Here is a 25,204-nt window from a genome sequence, read left to right as displayed (position 1 = left end):
TATAGAACTATATATTCATAATTATCAACAATTTTAGAACCGTGTCTACCATGCAAGGTGGACACAGTTTCACATCATAATTTGTCGAGTCAATAGTACTCAAAAATAAAATATGAGCATTTGGACTTCTCAATACTTGCCCACATTGATGGTCAAACAATTATGTTTGTAAGAGGAGCATTGCTCCTCTTATATAGAGGAGCTCAAGAGCTCCTATTTCCAAACATTTTCAATGTGGGATCAAAATGATCCAACATTATTTACAAATGGAGCCCGTGGCTCCCTTTTGTCTTCTTCTTATTATTTTTAATTTTAAATTTAATTTTATTTTGTATATCGCTTTGTTTGGATTATTATTATTATTATTATTATTATTATTATTATTATTATTATTATTATTATTATTATTATTATTATTTGTAATTTGATTATTGATAAATTCGCCAAAATTCTAATAAATTCGTTATTTTAACATTTTAACTTTAATCAAAACACCAAAATATATTATATAATAACACAATAATTTGCTCCAAACTGCTAAAAACTAATACAACACATACATTTTGGGTTAATCTTCCATAGCCCCAATTATGTTTATAAGAGTCTCATTGCTCCTCTTATATAGAGGAGCTCTCTCTTTTCAAACATTGTAAATGTGGGATCAAAATGATCCCACATCATTTACAAAGGGAGCCGGTGGCTCGCCTTTGTCTTCTTTTTTTTTTTTTTTTTTTTTGGTTAATTTTAATTTTATTTTGTATATAATTTTTTTTGGATTATTATTATTATTATTATTATTGTTGTTGTTGTTGTTGTTGTTGTTGTTGTTGTTGTAATTTGATTATTTGGCAAATTCGTCAAAATTTTAACAAATTCGTCTGTTTAACATTTTATATTTAATCAAAATACCAAAAATATTATTTAATAACTTAACAATTTGCTCCAAACTGCTAAAAACTAAAACAACTCATATACATTTTGGGTTAATCTTTCTCAAACCCCCCTAATAAATTAAAAAAAAAAACTAAAATAAGAAGCCATTAAGATAAGGTTTCTTAAATAAGAGCCTTTTGATACGTAGGGCTTTAATAAGTTGAGAAAGTTTACATGTTACAGGGTCAATCGAATAGTTATGTTTTGGAACCGTGTCCACCTTGCAAGGTGGACACAGTTATATGTTTATAATTACTAAACTATATGTTCATTATTATAAAACTATATATTCATAATTTTTGAACTTCATATTCATAAGTACGTATTTAACTCTATATTTATAATTACAGAACTCTATGTTCATAGTTACTGAACTATATGTTCATAATTATAAAGATATATATGCATAATTTTTAACTTCATATTCACAATTATTGAATCTCTATATTCATAATTACATAACTATATGTTCATAATTATGTTCACAACACTATGTTCATAATTATAGAACTACATGTTCATAATTTTTGAACTATATATTAATAATTATGAACAATTTTTGAAGTGTGTCTACATTGCAAGGTGGACACATATCCACAACATAATTTGTCAGGTTAATAGTACTAAAATAAAAAAAAAAAATTAAAAAAAAAATCTTTGGACTTCTCAATACTTGCCCATATTGATGGGCAAGCAATTATATGTTTGTAAATGCCCCTCTTATATAGAGGAGTTTAAGAGCTCATCTTTCCAAACATTTTCAATGTGGAATCAAAATGATCCCACATCATTTACAAAGGGAAGCCACCTTTGTCTTCTTCCTATTTTTTTTTTTAATTTTAAATTTATTTTGTATATAGTTTTGTTTGGATTATTACATTTGTTGTTGTTGTTATTATTATTATTGTTATTGTTATGTTATTGTTATTGTTATTGTTATTATTTTAATTTTAATTTTATTTTATTATTATTACATTATTAGATAGGATTTTTATTATACTTGAACAATAATATTATCAATTATATTATTATATTATAGAATATAATACCATACATAATGTTAACAATTATGCAATATTACCAATTAATAGATTTTATTTAATTTCCATTTGACATTTACTTACCAAATAAGCTTTACTACAAAAGTTTGGGCGGGAAAATGAAATAGGATGATTTTATTTTTTATTTTGTTTTTTTTTTTTTTTGAAAAGGGATGATTTTGTTTTTATATAATAATAATAATAATAATAATAATAATAATAATAATAATAATAATAATATAATATATATATATATATATATATATATATATATATATATATATATATATATATATATTAATTAATTATTACCCTAATACTTAATTTATAATTCTGATTTTAAAATTCTTATTATTATTATTAACATTAACATTTGATTAGTTTTATAAAAAAAAATGTAAATTCTAAATTTTGTATGAATAAATTTAAACTCTAATCCGACGCATTTCCTTATATGATTGTATAATTCATTGTATATACACATAATATTTATTAATATGTATATAGAAAAGTTCTATAATATAATTTCATTAACTATAATTTATATTGATAGATTTATAATTAAAAATTACATTTAAAAATTTAAAAAGTTGCATTTAAATTTTGCATGATTATTATAGTGCATAAGTGTATGTATGATTAGAAATATTCATGTTTTGTTAATTTAATAATTTCATTTTTTAATTATATTTCATATTTTATTAATTGTAATTTAATGAAATTGTCACAAATATTTCTAGGGAAGAAATCTTATATTTCTCAATTTCTTTAATTATATTAATTATAATTACCAAATATTGTGGCCATTACCATAATAATTTCATTAATTATATTACTTATATTAATTATAATATTTGTAATAATCTCTTCCAAAATTTAAATACATTACCATAATAATCACACAAAATAATGAAAGAAAAATTATCAGAATAATTACCTTTAATAAAAATAAGGTAATTATATTAAAAATTAATTATATATTAAGGTAAGTATAATTTATTTCATGCCAATAATATTATACATTAAGTATAAAAATATATATGTATATAAATTACCATAATAATTACACCAAAAAAGGTAACAATATATAATTATTAGGTAATAATATTAATAATTAATTATTAATGTAAGTATAATTTATTAAAGAGGGGATATAATTTAAAAAGTAAATTATTTATTAGATTACCTAATATAATTGTCTTACTAATTGATTCCATGCTACTATGTATAATTCATATATTTGAAAATTTTTTAAATCGAAATATCTATTAATTGCCTTAATAATTAAAATAATTGTTAGTCAATCAATATTCAATAGTACTAAAAGTATTATTTGAATTTTTATACATAAGATATAATATTATTAAATCGAAATAATTAAAAATAATGTGTCCATATTACAAAAGATTTTATAATAGTAATTTTTATTGCATAATAGAATTTGGCAATTATTAAACATTGTTTATGGTAATTATTGTATGACATTTAATACTAAAATTATTAGGTAGAATTCTTATAATTAAGTATAATATTCTTAAGGTACAATATTGCTTATATATGGTTTACCCGTATTAATCATCACTATATTAAATTAATATATAATTCTTTTAATATAATATATTATTAAATCTAAACATATGATTAATATTTATTCAATATTATTACGGAAGTATTACAATTATAAATTTTACTCCGTATTAAATTTTAAATGGCTTAGCATATCGAAGCAAACATGGTAACTTAATAACATTATTTTACATTAGTAAAGTGATTTTATATCAATGAATGTCAGATGAAGAATAAAATCAAAATAATACTCTATTGAAAAAAGCCACAGTACTTAATCATTTTTTTCCTTAAAAAAAAAAAATTAAATGGCAAGAAAAACGTCTTGAAGGGAGAGACAAACTACTCTCTTATTACAAAAAATGTACACTTTAAAACGGAGAAATTGAATTGAAACAAACTCCAACGCTTTGATATATTGACAACTAAAAAATGCTTTTAATTTCATTTTGGTTTTTATTGTATTCTTAGTATGCTTCCCTCTGTAAGTCTATACCTATTTACATATACACATAATTCGTCCCTCGATCACAAAACTTTATCATCTTGATGAGCAAGGAACTCTATTGCTTCCCGATCAATCTTTCTAGATCCGTATCTTCTCCACAAAAATAGACAAACAAACAAAAAAAAAATATCAACATTTTTTCTTATGAACCACTTTTGTTGTTTAAAAACCATAAAATACAAAAAAAAAAAAAAAAAAAAAAAAAAAACAAAACAAAACCCAAAAAGAAGAAAAAAATAAAAGAAACTAAGATGATGAAAACCTCACCAATGCAAATCACGTATCAACCTCAACTGTGGAAGATCACAGGATGATTAGAAGTCTATTGCTTCCCGATCAATCTTTCTAGATCCGTATCTTCTCAACAAAAATAGACTAAAAAAAAAAGAATATATCAACATTTTTTCTTACGAACCACTTTTGTTGTTTAAAAATCAGAAAATACAAAAAAAACAAAAAAAAACAAAAAAAAAACAAAAAAACAAAAAAAAAAAAACAAAACAAAACCCAAAAAGAAGAAAAAAATAAAAGAAACTAAGATAATGAAAACCTCACCCGTGCAAATCACGTATCAACCTCAACTGTGGAAGATCACAGGATGATTAGCAAAAATTAATGAAATAATTAACCTTAGTTGGGGTTGTGTATGGTCATATAAGGTGTATTTATACACAATGGATGAGATCAAAAGGGTTTAGTATTTGAAATTATAAAATGGTAAGAGATCTCAAGAAAGGTAAAATCTTTAATATTATTGAAATGCCATATTTGTCTAAATATTTGATATTACAAAAATGCCACTAAGTTTTGAGGGAAAACTGCTAGGAGGATTTTACTTTTATATATATATATATATATATATATATATATATATATATATATATATATATATATATATAGATTTATTAAATTTGGAAAGTAAATGATAAAAAGATATTGGCCCCCTTTTTTGTCAATGTGTACCAAATTTTTATCAAAATATTTATTTCTTTGCATATATAAAATTTAAAATTTTACAAAAACCTTCCAAATTGGCGCCTCTTCTACGGTATTGATTTTTTGTTTTCATTACGTACCCTAGGGTGTTTTTGTTTATTTGTCTAAATTTGTTAAGTTTATTAGTGAAAGGATGTTTTAGTATTCTATTAACCCTACATCAACCACAAATTAATATTAGATTCCTTAGTTGATGATGTCTCCATTCGGCGTTACTCCCCTTTTGTCTCTCTTTGACTTGTTCTCCGTTCGTGCATATAATCCAGAATATACAATCGATGGTGTATTCGTAACTTCTTTTTTTCTGGCAGAGCAATGGCGAGTGGGTATGCTGGTCAACGGTCGGAGAGGCGTGCGTCTAGGCCACCATCAGAACATGCAACGCTCTTTTCCGGAAGTGTCTGCTAGTCAACGGGCGAAGAGGCGTGCATCGAATCTGGGCAGCCTTCCGGTCAATCGAGTCGTTCTTCCGGCGTAGTGGTGGCGGGTGTGCCTGCTCGTCATTTTTCGAAAAGGCGTGCGTGTATGCGGCACCATTCCGAACGAGGTAAGCACTCCTCTTTGCCTTCTGGTGTTCTTTTGTTGTTTTGGTTAACATTCAGTGGGGATTGGTGGTTGTGTGTGTATGACCGTTGTTTCGTATCGTCGGCCATTGTCGTTGTTATTGTATATAAACAATTTTCTTACTTAGTAGGCAATCAAGGGCCTCCAAATACACTAAGCAGGGCATCTCCATTAACTACCTCAAGTATCGCACAAGCTGCTTTAGAGAAACAATTTGTTCACGTAGGAGGCAATCAAGGGCCTCCAAATACGCTAGGCAGCGCATCTCCATCAATTACCTCAAGTGAAGAATAATCAAGACAGTTTATTTTAAAAAGTTTTTATTTAGATACTGTTGTATTTCTTACAATATATATTTGTTAGAGAATGATGTTTATATATATATAAATAAATTTGACGATTAACATTTGTTGAATGAATTATTTTATATTCCAGATAATAAATAAATTAAAACATTTAATTATGTCAACATTTTGAAATAAATAAATTTCACCACTAATTTTCAGTATTTTAGTGACAAATACACTGCCACTATTTTTAAAGATATCAGTGTCGAAGATGAATGCTACAAGAAATTGAATTGTTGTACCAAATTAGTTAACACTAATGATTGTTTTAGAGTTAATTTCTTTTGTCACAAAAAAATACGACATTTGTAACCATGATTGTTGTCTCAACAAAGTAATTATTTGTTACCACTTTTTAGGTCACTAATCATCATTTTTGAGTCAACAACAATTCTCACAAATAAGTATACGTATTGTGCCTAAAGTGTTATCACAATAAAATAATTAATTGTAACGATTTTAGTTGTCACTAAATGTACATTTATTGTGACGACTATTGATATAATTAATTGTAACGATTTGTAATAAAATATTTCGTCACCAAATGTACATTTATTGTGACGACTATTGATATCACTCAAATACTACTTTTAGTGTACATAAACATTGTCACAAAAGTCATAGTAATTGTGACAACTTTTCAAAAGTCGTCACTACTACAATACTGACGGAGGATATAGTGACGACAGGTGACGACTTCAAAAATTGGTCACTAATTTTAATAGTGACCAAAATCGATAGTTTTGGTGACAACTTCTGTTATCACTAAATGTGAAATTTCTTGTAGTGGACATCGGTCGGGTGATGCCCGGTCGGCAACTGACCGGGTTCTTCATAGGAGATCCGACCTGCAACCTGCACAAACAAGAACAAAAGGACGAAGGTATGTCGGTCGGGGTATTCCCTACCAAGAGCCCCCCAGCCCGTGCCATTTTGACCGTCCGGAAAAAACGAGGCGGGATGAAGAAGCCCAACCGTCAGTCACCAAACCGACCGGCCAGCTATCATTCCCTTCGCGCCACGTGTCGATGACTGCCGGCCTCCGCGACCGCAACGGTCACCTCGGAATCAGGAGCGGTCGCGTCACGCAAATAGATTGGTTTCCCGCCCAAATGCTCTCCTATAAATAGGCCTTTGAGGCCCTCATTTGAACTTTTCCCAACCTTCCCGAGTCGGTCGGTACACTCAGAGCGTCCCGAGCGAAGCATCTCAGCAGGTCGGTCAAGCAACTGGCTTTCCAGTTTTCAAGCTTTCAAGTCTCTGCACTCGGTAAGCTCTCTAATCCTTAGCTTTTACTTCTTGCTTTACGCTTTCGCATAGCCACTTGTAGGCTAGAACTGACCTCGATCCAAACATCCCGAGTCCCAAACTAATCCCGACCGGCCTTTAGGTAGACAAAATGTCAGATTTAGACAGCCAGAACGTGTCGATCGCGGACTATGATGATGAGGTCGAACAGATCAGCGAAGAGGTGGACATAATGTCCTACTCACCAGAGGTCATTCAGCGACCACAAAAAGCCTCCGACCAAGCCCCCGAGCGACGAAGGTCGTCGAGCTCGTCTTTGACGTCAGGGTCCAGCTCGAGCGGATCATGGAGCTCGAGCAGAGATAGCAGGGAGACATCAACGAGCGGACAAAATGTCCCAACCAGAGGCTTTCGGGACACGCCGACTGGGGTTATTGGTGATTACCCCCAAGCCGAGCCCCGAGAAGACGATTGAGAAAACGCTGCAGAGCCGATCGACGAAGACCCGGCCGAACCGGCAGTACCAGCCGCAGGCAGATTCGAGTTCTTGAACAGCGAGAACGTCGAGCGTCAGATGAGGAGGCTGACGAAGGGAGAGGCAGCCAAAATCGCCGCAACACTCAGCGGTCGAGTCGAGTTCGACACCAGTCGCCGGCTCGGGAACGTTATCGAGCGCCATCGTGGGAAGTGGATCGGGATGCACTACGATTCGTTGATGGCCCCGATCACTTTCCCCTTCACGGCCCTCCTCACAGCATTCCTGGGGTATTATCAAGTCGTCCCGGCACAGATTTGCCCGAACGCTCACCGGATGATAGCATGCTTCCCCCAGATATGCACTCGGAACGGAGTGGCCTGCACAATGGAACTTTTCAACTTCGTGTACCAGGTGAAGGTCCTCGCAGCCTCATACGGGGGCGGGTTCCTAATGACCCAATCCCGAGCCAAGATGTGCTCGATTGAGAGCTTACCCGGGAACAACCGGGGATGGAAGAACAGGATCTTTTCGGTCAAGTATGACCCCTGGATCCTCCCGGTTGAGAGGGCTTGGAGCACCCATTTCCGAAAGCAAGTCACACCGGTCGAGACCCGAGCTCTCCGGGATGCGGTCACGAAGATCTCGAGCGAGATCTACGAAAACAAGATCTTCCGGACGGCCGAGAGTTATGAAGCAGCTCAACTGCCCCCACCGATCTACGACCTGACCGAGAAATACAAGCCCGAGCCGAGGGGCGTAATGATTGCGAGGGCGCCTGCTCGGGGCAAGCGGAAGGATAAAGGTCTAAAACTAACCCATCATCCCCGACCTTAACATCCCGAACACCTCTTATTCCCGCCCTAACCAACTTGTTTATTTGCAGGAATGGCCACGAGAGGACTCGGCGACGAAGGCGCGAAGTCGCCCCCTCGGGCAAAAATATCGCTCGGAAAGAACAAGACCCCGACTGGGTCGTCGGGAGGGGAGCAAATACCGACTGCCCGACCCCTGGGCTCGACTACCACAATCGTCACGCCCGAGGGTGGTGTGGTCGATACGTCTGACACCCTGATCACTCGGGTGGGTACCCACAAGGGTAAAGAGAAAGCGGTCGAGAAGGGCACCGAAGAAGCCGCCTCGCTTAAACGCCAGAGGAGGCAACACAACCCGAACCCAGAGGTCGGGACACTCACGACCGATGCCTCGGTCTTGACACGGATCGGCAACCTCATGCCGCTTCCACCTGATGTGTCGAAGATGACCCCGACCCAACTGGCCGAGAAGCTCAGCCGCGACCTGGTCGAGGTATGATAAAGTTGTCAATCTCGCTTTAATTTCTTAACTGCGACTGCTCGAGCTAATTCGCTCGGTTTTGTAGGCTTCCCAAGTAGGTCTTGCTCTTCAACGCCAAGCGTTGCTGACCAACGAGGCCACGGCGTTGAAGAAGGTCGCCGAGCGGCGGCTAAAGGAAGTCGGCGATCTGTCAGCCGAGCTGAAAAAGGACAAGGCGGACCGGGCTTCGGCGGACAAAGCGGCGCAGAAAGCTCTCAAGGAAGCCGCCGATCTGAAGGCCCGAATGGCCGACCCGGCCGAGATGGCCAAGTTTTTCTTCTGAGACGTCGAGACCGGCATCAAGTTCGTCCGGGAGATGCGAAAGAATCTGGTCGGGGACGAGCTGATGTGGGAGTTCGGCCGCTGGGCTTTTAAGGCCGGGCAGCGGAAGATGAGGGAGAAGACTCAAAAGAACATGGAGGAGGCGCTTGAGGGCGAAGACCTCCGACTGGTCCTGACGACTCTCCCGACCGCTGTTCCCGATCCCGGTGAGGCCCTGTTCGGCCGCGAGGAGGGGGTGATTGCCGAGCCAAGTGGGACTGCTGCTACCACACCGAGCGATGTGGAGGCTACGAAGAAGTAGATCAGTTAAATTCTTCATTTTTTGTAGGTGAACTAGATCGGGAGCCCGGTCCCGCTTTTGTACCGGGCACATTTCGAAATTATTGAAATCCGTTTTTTGTCCAACTTATGTGGCTCGTGACTATTTATGCTTTATTTTTATCTGCGTGTATATCGATCGCCCAATGCCCGACCCCGCGGCCTTATGGCCTGATCGTGCATATTCCGACCGAATGGCCCATTGGCCCACCGGGGCATCGACATTTAGTGGCCTACCCACTCGGGATTTTTCCGACCTCTTGGCCTTGTCGATTTTTCCAACTCTTCGAAAAATGTTAATGTTTGGCCTCTTCGCTCGGGGTGTTCCCGATCTAGGCCCAGAGTTCACTTCATCCTCTTCGAAAAATGTTAATGTTTGGCCTCTTCGCTCGGGGTGTTCCCGATCTAGGCCCAGATTTCACTTCATCCTAGCCCCTACACTATTGTGCGCTCTAGGCACGAGTGGGTGCAATAGTGGAAAGAAGTTTGACGGATCGGGGAATTCTGCTATAGCTCTGGCTTTCCCGATCGGTGACGTGACCCTAATGTCCGCCGAAGAGGAGCGCATTTGACCGGTCGAGATAGCGTGGTGATGACGCAGGAGTTAAATTACCCTACGTCTAATGAAGGTAACGAAAAAAGCGAACGGGCCGCCGTGTGCAAACGGTCAAGCAATCACCGATCGTATGTGCATTGAATTTTCCCGCTCGCAGGCGGTTAAGAAAATGTTCATGGAAACAATTTACAGACAAGTGACGAACGAGGCCGACTCGCAGGTCGAGCCCCCACTTCGCCTAAAATTACAGAAGATAGGCTAATGCCTAAACATAACGAGGTGCTCGGAATTCCAAGTCCCCTCAATTACTCGACCGGTCGTCGTCTCCAGTCGGTATGTTCCCGGCCGTACTACGGCGCTGATGACGTACAGCTCTTCCCAATTCTGAGCTAGCTTCCCGCCTTCCAAAGGTTGACTGGCTTCCCGTCGGCGTAAGACGTAATCTCCGACCTGAAAGTATCGAGGGTTGACCCGGACATCCTTTGAACTTTTGACTCTCTTCTGATACTCGGCCATACGCCGAGCGACTAGCTCTCTCTTTTCCTCGACCCCATCGAGATCGACGACCATTGAATGTTCATTCTCTTCTGCATTGTAGGTTCGTTCTCTGGCGGTCGGGATCCATGCCTCGATCGGGAGTCGGGCTTCAGCTCCGTAGACAAGGGCGAATGGCGTCTCCAAAGTCGCTTCTCTCGGGGTCGTCCGATAGGTCCACAAAACATAGGGCAACTCATCGGCCCAACTACGACCATCCGAGTGTAGCTTCTTTTTTTAGACCTTCCAGCATTGTCCGATTGGCGTTTTCCACTTGTCCATTTCCCTACGGGTAAGCCACCGACGATCGGACATGGGTTGTCCCGATCGTGGCTAAAAAGTTCTGGAAATATTGGCTTACGAATTGGCGGTCATTGTCGCTGATGAGATGCACGGGCACACCAAAGCGGGAAATCGCATTGCGCCATAAGAACCGAGCACATTGTTGAGAGGTGATCGTGGCTAACGGCTCGGCCTCGATCCACTTGGAAAAGTAATCGATGGCGACAATGACAAACTTTCTTCGGCTGGAAAGTTGAGGGAATGGTCCCAAAATATCCACCCCCACCTTGCGAAGGGAATTGCAGTCGTGGCCGGCTGGTAGAAAGTGGCCGGTCGTCCGAGCATCCGGGCAAATAACTGGCACGTCTAACATTCCCGAGCGAGCTTCTCACAGTCTAGCTGGAGGGACGGCCAATAATATCCGATCAATATGATTCGACGAGCTAACGATCGGCCTCCTTGATGTGACGAACAGATGCCCGAGTGCAATTCCTTCATAACAAGATCGGCCTCAAATGCGGTCAAGCAACGCTTAAGAGTGCCTCCATACGATCGCCTATAGAGACGACCGTCCAAAACTTGGAATCTCGGGGCTCTAAGCTTGGCCTTCCGAGCACGTTGAGGGTCGTCTGGGAGCCGACCGTGCTCAAGGAATTCCTTTAGATCAGTGATCCAGCTGTCTTCTGCCGGTTGGATAGGAGCGATCGGCAATCGATGGATACTGTGTCTTGGGATCACCAATATCCGAGCGATCTTTGACATGTGTTCCGGGGCGTCTTGGGCTAACTTGGACAGGATGTCCGCATCGGCATTATCCAATCGGGGTATGTGCCGGACGGTGTACCCCCGGAACAAGGCAAGCTTCTCCATTGCAAGGTCCCGGTACAACTGTAGCCGTTCTCCATTCACTTCGTAGTCGCCGAGGACCTGCCCGACCACGAGCGCGGAATCCGTTTGAGCCCGGATGTACTCAGCCCCCAAATCCCGAGCACACTGCAAGCCGTTGACAAAGGCTTCGTACTCGGCTTCGTTGTTAGTCGGATGGAACTGATACATAAGCGCAAAGTATACCTTGAAACCCTCCGGGCTCATGACTACCACTTCTCCTCCTGCCCCTTTCTTGCTGCTGGACCCATCTGTAGCTAGCGACCACCACTCGGCCTCGGGGTCCTCGACCTCCTGAGGTCGAGTATCCCGAGCGGTGCACTCGACCAAGAAATCTGCAAGGGCTTGACCTTTGATGGCTGGTCTTGGTCGGTATTCAATCGCGTACTGGGTCAGCATTAACGCCCACTTAACTAGGCGACCGGATGATGAAGCAGTGCGGAGGACTGGCCTGATCGGCTGATCGGTCAACACGCGAATTGCTCGACCCTGGAAATAGGGAGCCAACTTTTTCGCGGCAATGTACAAAGCATAGACGACCTTCTCAAGCCGGGAGTACCGGAGCTCGGGACCATGTAGCGCGTGGCTTACATATTATACCGGTCGCTGGACCCTTTTCGGATCGGTTCGGCACAATACTGCGCTTACTGCTCGATCGGATACGGCGAGGTACACGTCTAGCTCCTCTCCAAGCTCGGGCTTCAAGAGCACAATTGGTGACATGAGATACTCTTTTAGCTCATCGAAGGCCACTCGGCACTCATCGTCCCAGATGAAACCATTCGCTTTGCGCAATACCTTAAAGAATGGTAAAGCGCGCTCTGCTAATTTGAAGAGGAACCGGCTGAGTGCGGCCAACCGACCGGTCAATTGCTGGACTTCCCGAACGGTAGAAGGTGGTTGCATGTCCAGAATTGCCTTGACTTTGGCCGGGTTGGGCTCGATCCCCCTCTTGGTCATCATGTAGCCGAGGAATTTCCCGGTCTGAACCACAAATGTACACTTGGTTGGGTTCAACCTCAGCTGGTATCTCCTCATGATCTGAAAGCATTCACGGAGGTCCCGAGTGTGGTCGGATCGGTCCCGACTCTTGATCAGCATATCGTCAATGTATGCTTCCATCGTTCGGCCTAACAGATCGGCGAAGAGCATGTTGACCATCCTCTGATAGGTCGCTCCCGTATTGCGGAGGCCGAACAGCATCACTCGATAGCAATACAACCCATCCGGAGTCACGAAGGCTGTTTTGCTTTCATCTTCATGGTGCGTCATTATCTGATGATATCCCTTAAATGCATCCATGAAGCTCATCAACTCGGCCCCGGCCGTCTCGTCGACCATCTGGTGGATGCTCGGTAGTGGATACGGGTCGAGCGGACAGGCCTTGTTGAGGTCGGTGAAATCAATGCACATCCTCCAAGCTGGGGGCTTAGGAACAAGGACAATATTGGCCACCCACTCGGGATAGATTACCGGTCGGATGTGCTCGATCGCCGCCATTTTCTTGACCTCCTCTCTGACAAATTCGCGGCGATTGGATGAAAGGTGCCAGGTTTTCTGCACGACCGGCTTGGCTGCTGGATCGACGGCAAGCTTGTGACAAATTACCGTTCGGTCAATCCCGGGCATATCTTCGGGCCCCCACGCAAAGATATCAGCAAACTCCCGGAGTATTGCCAAGACTTCCGCTCGGAGCTCGGGGAAGAGGGCCCTACCAATCTTGATCTTCCTGTCCGGTCGGTCCTCGGACATGGGAACTTCTTCGATCTCCTCGGAAGGCTCGGGTTTCTCCTTCCGATCGTTGGAAACTTCCTTGGCGATCGTGTTCACCCGGGAAGACGTACCAGAGTCACGCCTATTAACCGCTCGGGTGTAACACTTCCGGACGGATTGAACATCGCCGCGGACCACACCGACCCCATTAGGGGTGGGGAATTTCATGCACAGGTGGGGCATTGAAATAATCCCACCGATCTTCATAATCGCGGGTCTGCCCAAGATAATGTTGTGGACGCAGTGTAGGTTGACCACAACGAATTCCATCTCGGTCTTGATCGACTTCGGAGGGGTGCCGATCTCAACTGGGAGCACAATTTTTCCTTCGGGGTATATGAGAGCCCCGGTAAATCCAGACAAGGGTACGCCGACCGGAGTCAGTTCGCGCTTGTCAAGCTTGAGCTTTTCAAACACGTCCAAATAAAGGACGTTGGCACTGCTCCCAGTGTCTAGCATAACCCTCTGGACGTCCGTCCCGTTCACGTCAATAGTGACCACAAGAGCCTCCATGTCGTGGTCACCGCTGCTGGGCTGATCTTCGAGGGAGAAGGTTATGGGCTCCATTTTTTGTCTCTTCCCGATGTCTCGGGAATCTACGATGGCGACCGGGCAGTTCTCCCTCGGTCGGGAAGCATCATCCAGTCCACCAAAGATTACGTGGATGGTCGGCTTGCCTGCCGGTCGGCTGCTAGATGGGGGGTCAGGGTCCCGTCGGTCATCTCGACGGTCTTCTCTTCGGTCATCTCTTCGGTCCTGACCCGACCGATCGGAGCGTCCATCACGATCAGAACGATCGGAACGATGATGAGAGCGCCTATTGTCCCTCCGGTCGGTATTCTTCTTTGTCTCCTCTCTCTTCCCCACACACTTGTCCAACTTTCCACGGTTGAGAAGATCTTCCAATAGTTGGCGCAAGTGGGTACACTCCTTAGTGTCACGCCCGGCACATCGATGGTAAGCGCAGTGCTTACTCTTGTCCGGTCCGTCTTGCTCGAGATGGGGGAGTTTGATGAGATTGCAGGACTGTGCGTACTGCATGGCCTCCGCTGTGGATCGGTTTAGGGCCGTAAACTCCCCAGGCCTGGTACGGGATCGGGGATGATCATCACCCGATCGATGATCCGCCCGGCCGGCCGGTTTACGGGATGAAGACCCGACCTCCTGCGAGCGTTTTACGGCGTTTGCCTCGCCGGCATTGGCATAATCTGTGACCCTTCGAAGGGCCTCCTCATACGTGGCCGGGGGGTGGAGGATGAAATCCTGATAGAGATAACCTGCCCGGAGAGAAATGTGGAGCATGTGGGTGGCGGTGGAATCATCCATTGGCTCGACCTCCCCGACCGCGGCCTTCCACTTAACGAGGAAATCGGTCACGCTTTCCCCTTCAAGCTGCTTGGCCTTTTCCAAGTACATATAGGGTTTCCTCACCACCTTGGAGGTGACGAACTTTCTAACGAACTTGATCGTCAGGGCATTGAAATCAGCAATAGAGCCCGGCTGCAACGTTCGGAACCATTCCGCCGCCCGACCGGAGAGCGTGGAATAGAAAACCCTGCACATCACGGCGTCCGTTACGCCCTTCATCATCATATTGCCGTAATAATCATTGACGTGGACCTCAGGGTCCGTACGGCCATCGTAACTCTTCTCCTCCGAGACCTTCAGGTCGAGCGGGTATGGCTGGGCCATTAACTCCGCTGTAAAGGGTGTCCTCAACAAAGACGATTGGTCGAGCGGGGGTCTCACCGGATGCTCGTTCCGGAATTGAGCGAACTCCGCCTGGAGGTTATAGAGCAGTCCTCGGGTCTCGTTGAGCTCGACCGTCTGGGCTTGAGTTGTCTCCCGAGCGCGTCGTCGACGGTGAGATCTCGACCCACTATGCCCGGATGAAGCCTCCTGGCTGGCCTCTTGCATCTGTACATCTGCTGTGTGCCGGCTCGGGTCTTGTGGTCCCAGGCGTTGTCGCATCGCCGGTCGGAGACGGTCAAAAGCTACCGCCCGGTTGATTTCTTCGGGGTCCTCCGCTGGGGCCGGAGCTTCCGGTTGTGCTTGTGGAGCCTGCCGTGGTACCTCCATCGCTTCAGCACCCACCGACCTCAACCGCGAACGAGCCAAGCGTCGAGCCCGAGAAGTGGACTGATGCTCCGGCTCAACTTGAGCAGTCGGGTAAATCGGAGGGGCGGCGGCTGGAGCCGTGTACGCAGGCGAGTAGGGGGGATAGCCGACCGGTGGTGTGTAGAACATTGGCTGGCCGGGCCCGTACCCGTATGGAGGTGGCGAGGCCAGGTAAGGATATTGCCCGAGGTATTGGAACTGCTGACCGGGTGTCGGATATCCCGGTTGAATGTAATTTACCGGCTGTTGGAAGGCCGGATATGTAGTTGATGGGTGTGGTGGTGAGAGGTTGAGGTTGAGACCGATATTCTAACCTTGTTGCTGGGTCGGCTGATGATCAGATGAACTAGCCGCATCCGCTTGATCGTCGCCGAAGAGGTTGTATGCGAAGGGATACATGATAGAGGAGAGAACGGGTGCTCGTCAAACGGTAGCTTGCTTGCACCGGTCCCCACAGACGGCGCCAAAATGATAGTGTTAATTGCCACGTAAGCGGTAAATAAACTAACACAAGACTAATTAAAGCAAATAATCGTCTTTTATTGATCAAGGTGAAGGTCCTAAGTACAATCTAAATGGCTGTTCTGAGTACCGACTGACTGCGGTCGGGATGTTCTGATAAAAACCTGTCGATCGTCCAAAAGTCCCTTCCAATGTTGCTATCGCGGGTATTTATAGTCGTGGAGCCGGAGAGACAAGTCCGGCCGCCCGGCATGTCGCCCACGTAGCAACCACGTGTCGTCCTCCCGGGCGCCCTGCCTGTCAGCACGTGGCACTGCCACGTGTCTCTTCTCAACTCTCTCGCCTAAGGGCTACCGCTCGGTGGTCGACGACAGCGGTCGGGTGATGCCCGGTCGGCAACCGACCGGGTTCATCATAGGAGATCCGACCTGCAACCTGCACAAACAAGAACAAAAGGACGAAGGTATGTCGGTCGGCGTATTCCTTACCAACTAACAACAGCACCGGATGATATAACCGAGGAGCCAGCAAATGGAGGCAATTCACTAACCACAGCAGAAGAGCCAGATGGACCGGATGATATAATGGAAGGGCCTGATAGTTAAGGAAGAAGGACATATGAGCGAAAGTAAAAGAAAGTAAAATTAAAAAAAAATTACAAGGCAGAAAAATTAAAAAAAGAAAGACTCAAATGAGTCGTACCTCCCTGTCCTGACGTATTTAATATATCAGAGTGAAACTGTGGAGGAAGAAATTCACTAACAACAGCACCGGATGATATAACCGATGAGCCAGCAAATGGAGGCAATTCACTAACCACAGCAGAAGAGCCAGATGGACCGGATGATATAATGGAAGGGCCTAATAGTTAAGGAAGGACATATGAGCGAAAGTAAAGGAAAGACTGAAATAATAATGGAAGAATACCTTCGTCGATGTCCATAGCTTCAATGAATATGCCCGCATCACTTCGTCTGGCCCTGATAGTCTGGTAAACACCTCCTCTGATTCTCTCAAAGACGGTCATCCTTTTCTTTCTTTTAAATTCCACCCCTTTCACCATTTCAAGAGGGTAAGTTGGAATTTGCTCAAGAAAATGAAAGAAGATGTGAGTTGTGGGCGGGGAGAACGAGATTCGAGCCGGGTGAATAGTGAATTAAATGCTGTTCAAAGTAAGAATTAACGCGAAATTTCTTAAATATATAATAATAATAATAATAATAATAATAATAATAATAATAATAATAATAATAATACCATGACCGAACAGGCTCTGATACCATGACCGAACAGGCTCTGATACCATGTTATAATTTAAAATTGGGCCATGGTCACTCAACTGGGCTATAATGCACATTAGCCAAACCACACTAAAAGATTGAATCCAATCAATTAGCTAGTCTAACTCATGGCCTTATAAACACATATGTTCTCTCTTATTTTATAGTTGTGGGACTCTTAACACTACCATATGTTCTCTCTTATTTTAGACTCTTAACACTCCCCCTCAAGTGGACAACCGGGCCATTTTGAATCTAACCGGTTGACCACTTGAAATTGGACCAAACCCTCCCCTGAAACGAAAGCTCTGGACGCCACCAAAGTGGACCGAATAAGCGGGCTTAAGCTTGGACGCCACCAATACCCATAACCGGGTGAACCCAAAGTGGACCGAACAGGCTCTGATACCATGACCGAACAGGCTCTGATACCATGTTATAATTTAAAATTGGGCAATGGTCACTCAACTGGGCTATAATGCACATGAGCCAAACCACACTAAAAGATTGAATCCAACCAATTAGCTAGTCTAACTCATGGCCTTATAAACCCATATGTTCTCTCTTATTTTATAGATGTGGGACTCTTAACACTCCCATATGTTCTCTCTTATTTTATAGATGTGGGACTCTTAACAGTTATAATCCCACCACTTACCAAAGAACAAAATATATCAAAACAAGATAATTAGTACATAAAGTTTGCAGTCCTTGCAATATCAAGGACAAATAATGACAAACCTCAAAAGTCCTTCGGGGTCAAAGGGGGCTTGACACCACGAAGGAGCATCTATAGGAATTGAACCATAATCTGGAGAATTGACACTACACTCCTGTCAAAGAAAGATATCCAATTTAAATCAAAAGGGAGGCCAAACTGTTGAAAATAATTGACTTATAGTCTCAACAAAGAAGAATACTTTTGTTCGTGCATATATTGGCCTTCTATATAAGTGTTGAATACCCAAAACTGTACGATCAACCATTCCAGCAGCATTGCATGCAGGTCCTGTATAAGCGTTGAATACCCAAAATGTACTGCAAGCAACAAACGCTAGCTATAGTTATGCTTCGCCCAGGAGCGAATGCTTCGCCCAGGATATATATATAATCGCACTCAGGTGCGAATGCTTCGCCCAGGAGCGAAATAGGAATGGATTCTGTCCGTCCACGTGTCCAGATCTAATGGATGAAAAACACTGATTTTTTTTTAAAAAGTGCGGTGGTATTTTCGTAAATAATTGAACATTGAAGTGCAAGTAAAATGTATTACAAGTGCATGTAAAATGTATTATAGGTGCAAGTAAAAATTTACACCGAGTATCAATACTAAGTGCACCTATAGTTATAAGTAGTTGTACCTATAGTTCTAAGTAGTTGCACACATAGTTATAAGTAGTTGCAACTAGGTGCATGAATGTTTGCGGGTGGTTTTTAAGGGTATTACTGCTCGCTGAACTCATATCAATGAAGGTTAACAAGGCAAAATTACATACACTTATATGTGAAAGTAGGTGCACCTATAGTTATAAGTAGTTGCACCTACAGTTATAAATAGTTGCATCTATAGTTATAAGCACACCTAGGGATGTCAATTTAGCCCGAACCTGATGGGCCAACCCGAAAAAAACCGAAACCGACAGGGCTATAGCCCGAACGGGCTAGCCCGATAAAATACATTAGCCCGACGAGCCCGAAACCGATTAGCCCGATCGCCCGATAGGGCTAGCCCGAAATTAAAAGGGCTAGCCCGACAACCCGAACTATTGAAAACTATTCTTTATTATAAAAGTGATGTGAAACTTAACATACATGGAATAATTATTATACTTTAAAATAAATAAATAAATAAATAAATAAATAAATAAATATATATATATATATATATATATATATATATATATATATATATATATATATATATATATATATATATATATATCTACTATACTAATAAGAGCTCAAGAGAGTTAGGCCTATAATGGGTAGAAAAAATGGCGGTCATATTTTTTAATCAAATGAATGGCTTAGATTGATCATATTTTAACTTTTCTTTAAGATTTACTAATTTATCCTTAATGAATATGATTATCCGTTAACTTTTCCGTTAAATATTATCTTTTCTGTTAATTTCTGTTAGTTCACCGTTAACTTACTCATTGATTTCAATAAGAAAGGTCTTAGGTTCAAACCCCATCCAAATCAAAGTTTGCATAATTAGTACTCTATTTTACTCTTATTAAATTAAATAATAATTTAGTAGCTACAACAAAAAATAATACATATGCATTTCTATAATTTAGAATTATGTGTGTACAATGTCTTTATTCAAAAAAAAAAATAAAAATTATTCATTATCAATAAATTAAATAAGAGAAATAATTTCATTAGTTATAGTGTATTTATTTTTATGTAATATAAAAATTCTTTACATTCAAATTCATTAATTCATTATATTCGCTACATTGTCCCTACAATGTCTTTATTAAAAAAAATTACTCATTATCAATAAATTAATTAAGAGAAATAATTTTATTAGTTATATACTTATATTATCTTTATATTTATTCAATGTAAAAATTCTTTACATTCAAATTCATCAATTGATTATATTCACTACATTGTCTATTATCTTTTTTGTGCACTATTTTTTAATTAAATATCAAAGTTATAATACAAAATAATGCTATATATTTATTTACCAAGTATTTTATTAATACCATGAAAAGAATTTAAAAATATAATTAATAAAGCCAATTATATTAACTACTTGAGGGATTTGTTGGAAAAGAGAGTATTCAAATCACAGAACAAATTGAAGTGAGAACTACCTCGCAATGTCCTTGTTTGACAATCAGCAGTTAGCGGATTATATTAGCGAATTTGACCAGCGAATTATATCAACGGTTGGTAAAAAAGATATTTGAAAAAATTAGCTGTTTAGATTAACATATAAAATGACCTAAGGGTACACATAATAATAATAATAATAATAATAATAATAATAATAATAATAATAATAATAATAATAATAATAATAATAATAATAATAATAATAATAATAATAATAATAATAATAATAATAATTGTCTTAGAAAATAAAAAAATATAATTAAGTCATCATATTAACTACTTGGGGGATTTATTGACAAAAAGAGTATTCAAATCATACAACAAATTGAAGTGGGAAACTATTTCGTAATGTCCTTGTTTGACAATCAACAGTTAGCTCTTCAATATTAGTATATATTTAATATTTTATGTTCTAATTTTTATTTGCTATCCCTTATGTCCCGTATTTGGTTTCAACCATATCTATACAATTATTTTATTGACAATTATAATCAATCTTGACTATATTATCTTGCACTTGTAAATTTAAAATTGCCTATTTAAATAGACAAATTTAACATTCAATTATATATGCATGAACAATTTCAATATAATCTTGCATTGATATACTTTAAAGTACTTATTTAAAAAAACAAAAAAAAAATCATTAGGCATTATCCCAATCGCACAATGCGCGTAAAAAACTAGTATATATATAAAACGTAATGCAGTAGCATTACTTATATATATAAGTATTGCTACTGTATATACTGTATATATATATAACTTAAATTTTTAGTTTTTTTAAATTTAAATCAACATTAATCTAATATTTTGACTAAAAATTGACGAGGACGGAATTCTTCGTCCCCGTCAAATTCTCCGCGGGAACGTATACTACCCGCCCCGCCCCGCCCTGTTGTCATCCCTACTCTAAATATGGGTACTCACTTTCAGTTTCTAATTTTAGTTCAGATGGTTCAACTCGCCCGATTAGCTCGACAACCCGAAGTTTAGGGTTAGGGTCAAACCGAACTCGAGAATAAAATATTAAAAAATCGATTAGCCCGAACCGATTAGCCCGACAAACCGACAGGGCTAGCCCGATTGACATCCCTAAGCACACCCAAGTGCATGAATGTTTGCAGGAAGTGAATGCTAACAAGACAAAATTATATGCACTTATAGGTGAAAGTATGTGCACTTGTAAGTGATTTTACTTGCACTTTGATTTTCAATTATTTACGAAAATGCCACCGCATTTTTTTTAAGCTATTATATCTGGACTCGTGTCGCGCGCTGATTCGTTCGCATATTCCTTCCTGAGCACTTATTCGCACCTGAGTGCATCCCTATATATATATATATATATATATATATATAGAGGATCAAATGAGGTCATGTTTCTACATGAGGTTTGTGGTTGAATTCTCACCTTTGATTTTAGTTTGATCTATGGCTCTTGTTTTTTGGGTTATTTTTGGGAGAATTTTTTCCATTATTGCCATGTCTTTAGTTTAGGGGTTTTATTGTCTTTGCATTTTTTTTTTCCTTTTTTCATTTTTTTTTTGGCTGATTTTCATATTTTTAGCTGACTTAAATATGATAATTAAGGATAGATTTGATTCACATGGTGATTCAGCATGGAACCTTTTATATTCTTTACCTTTTTTTGTTATTGATTTTACTGTTGTTTCTTTTTGTTTTGTTACTAGTTTAGTTGTTTAGTATAGCCAACACGTTTACATTAGGTGAAGTAAGACTAAATCTATTTCTCCCAAAGAAAAAAAAAAAAGACTAAATTCATAACACACCATCCTCTATAGATTGATCTTACAGTCCTAAAATTTTCACATTTGTCAATTAATATAAAAGAGAAATCTGCTTCACTGTGTACCTTCTTCTCTCTCTCTGCATTCTTTCCAAAAGGATTTCTCCCTCTTCATTTTTTTTTTTAAATTTCTATTGTCATTTTCATTGTAGTCTTTTGCAATATTTATTACTTTGGTATTGCATTCATCAATTTCTTTTGTTAATCCTATTTATTGTCCTTGTTTTATTTTCGTTTTTAATTATGTATACTGTGTTTGGTATTTTTTTTAACATTCTGTTTCGTGTTGTGTTTCATGTGTGTTTATTTTTTATTTTTTCGTATTTATTTGTTATTTGTGGCTGGGGTGTTTTTTGTAGTGTGCATGCATGGATGTTTTAATTGTGCACACAGTCTGTTGTACCTTTTTTTGTATGTTGTGCATGTTTTTTTTTTTTTTAAATGTCCCATTTTTTATTTACCTATGTATTTGTGGTTCATGCGTGTGCAGTTCAGTCGGAATCTCTACAGGCTTGTGTAATGGACGTTTCTCCGGGTGGGACTAAGTACTGGGATCCTTCGTGTGATGAGGCTGATAGACCTTTTGAGGGTCAGTATTTTCCTTCTCTTGGTCATAGTATTGATTTTTATTTTATTTTTTGTTTGCGGTGCATATTTTTTTTAATTGTTTGTTTTTTGTTTACGTATGTATTTGTGTTTGTTGCGTGTGCAGTTGGGTCGGAATCGCTACAGGCTTGTGTTATGGACGTTTTTCCGGATGGGACTAAGTACTGGACGCCTTCGTGTGTACTCGGGGGTTAGGCCTTTTGAGGGGCAGCTTTTTCCTTCGCCCGATGGACAAGTTGTTATTCGTCCTCCTCCTATCTTGAATAACAAGGGTGGTGGCAAACGTTTGAAAAGTACAAGGGAATTAGCCGTTGAAAAGTCTGGACGTCGTCAACGTCAATGCCAAACTTGTGAAAAGTATGGCCATAATAGCCGTACCTGCCCGATGCGCAACGGAAACATATGAGGAATGGGTCGCACTTGTCTTTAAATTTTATTTTTGTTTAAACACATTTCTATTGGTTTTACTTCTCCATTCACATGTTCCTTTTCTGCATTTTGTCTTGGTTTTTAAATAATGTATGTGTTTTGTTTTGTTACTTATAATTTTTTTGAATATATGGAACAATTTTATCTCATTTGGTGTTTTTAAAAATTTCTCAATTGCGATGTTTGTAGAATTTCTCCATGCGATGTGTCTAATCTCGTTGCTTCCTTTGTTCTTAAAATAATGATATGGATTTGTTATTGTTGTATTTTGTTTCTCTTTTTTTTAACATTCCCCTATTGCACAGTATAGCAGTTTCGTGTCTTGCACATTGTATCTGGATTTGACTACTGACTTGCACATTAGCATCCTTTGTTGTTGCACATCAATAAACAACTACTGTTGCATGAAACATGTCCTATAATAAAACTTAATTGTTACGTTGGTATATTAACTTCGCAACAACGAAACGTCGTAGGTTGCACAGAATGGTCTCCCAAATTCTTACCGTGATGCATTAACTATTGCTACGTAGGTGCACATCAGCATAATAGGTAAAAAACTATTTAGCCAACTTCGGGTTACTTGTAATTACACTTAACATTGTATTACTACATACACCGTCGATGCACATACTCGTTCTGTCAGTTATATCGTATTTGCACAATGTCGTACACCAATGCTGCACGAATTCGAAATGTAGAATATCAATTCCTCGTTAACACGAAATTACATACACATTCACATATTCACAGGGACGCATGCACAGAAACACGAAATTATTCCTATGCACAGCCACTAGTCATTTTTCTGCACAAATATATACAGTTACATACACATTCACATATTCATCATGTTTTTGCACATTAATTATGCCATTCTCTAAATCCCTAAAGTGCATAGTGTCGTTTTTTATACTCCAATACAGACCATTTCTTCGATCAGTTTTCTGCTGCATATCATCTGCCCAGTTTTTACCTCCCCTAATAACACATAACATAAACCTGCAAACACAAAACTGCTCATGAAACACTAACTCTGTCCCCGTCAAGAGCCCCTACTTCGCACTCTCAATTCGTAATAACTCAAAAAAAAAAAAAAAAAAAAAAAAAAAAAAACTGAAACCAGTAGTACAGTGTTGCTCTTATGCATGAAGGATTATTCAACTTGGCAATTAACATCCACACCCAGGTTCGCCCAGTTTTTATTATCAAAAAATGAGAAGAAAAAACCAAAAAACCATACAATACCACTACCTCCGGTCATTCTTCCTGTAAACCACCCCCCGTTCCCACCGCCGATTTGCCTAACTCCTTATACGGCGACATTACATCAAAGTCCGATGAAGTTGCGGCCATCAACACCCAGTTTTCATCAATTTTATTTATTCCTTTAAAAAAAACCCACTCTAGATCAATGTATTCGAACATGGAATTGCACAGTCATGCAATACACTTGTGCAGATAATCGATCAAAACAAATACCATTCTTTAAAAAAAAATCCCTTACGCAGTCTACTCGTTGCCTCGATCGACGCACATCGCTGACTCCTTCTTGCTGTTCCGTCCGCCATAGTTTCTGATTCTGTACTCGCCCCTACAACTTCACCTAATCGCCGTTCGTTCTTTCTGCTCCCACTATGTTGACTGCCTTCCCTAGACTTCCGTTGTTTAAAACCTACGCGTACAGACCAGGACTCTTCGGCCTTTCCTTCCTAGTCTTCCACGATCATTAATCCATTTACCCTTTTACCCCTATTTTAATTACTCCTTCAGTTACTTGCCAAATTTAGTGACCTTTTAATTTCTCCAATTGTGCACTTACAGCCGTTAGAATTTGACCACAATCCTCACCTAAAGCAATAGCCTCACTTGAACCTCACCCCATATATATATATATATATATATATATATATATATATATATATATATATATATATATATATATATATATATATATATATATATATATATATATATATATATATATATATAATATAGCAGAAT

General features: G+C 39.8%; 2 long non-coding RNA genes across 2 annotated transcripts; one reads left to right on the top strand and one right to left on the bottom strand.

Annotated features, from left to right (window-relative positions):
* The first annotated feature begins 4,992 nt into the window (after nt 1-4,992).
* LOC109183750 lies at nt 4,993-17,831 on the top strand. Its single transcript, XR_002054624.1, has 3 exons — nt 4,993-5,006; nt 9,527-9,529; nt 17,713-17,831. It is a non-coding gene; the product is annotated as an uncharacterized LOC109183750 (long non-coding RNA).
* Nucleotides 17,832-18,174: 343 nt separating this feature from the next.
* On the bottom strand, nt 18,175-18,515 carry LOC109183749. Its single transcript, XR_002054623.1, has 2 exons — nt 18,423-18,515; nt 18,175-18,335 (listed from the first exon to the last, which is right to left on the bottom strand). It is a non-coding gene; the product is annotated as an uncharacterized LOC109183749 (long non-coding RNA).
* Nucleotides 18,516-25,204: the final 6,689 nt, after the last annotated feature.

The sequence above is a fragment of the Ipomoea nil genome, unplaced genomic scaffold (assembly GCF_001879475.1).
Source record: "Ipomoea nil cultivar Tokyo-kokei standard unplaced genomic scaffold, Asagao_1.1 scaffold1161, whole genome shotgun sequence".
Lineage (NCBI taxonomy): Eukaryota > Viridiplantae > Streptophyta > Magnoliopsida > Solanales > Convolvulaceae > Ipomoea > Ipomoea nil.
The sequence above is the reverse complement of the archived record's forward strand: the minus strand, read 5'-3'. Positions and strand labels throughout refer to the sequence as shown.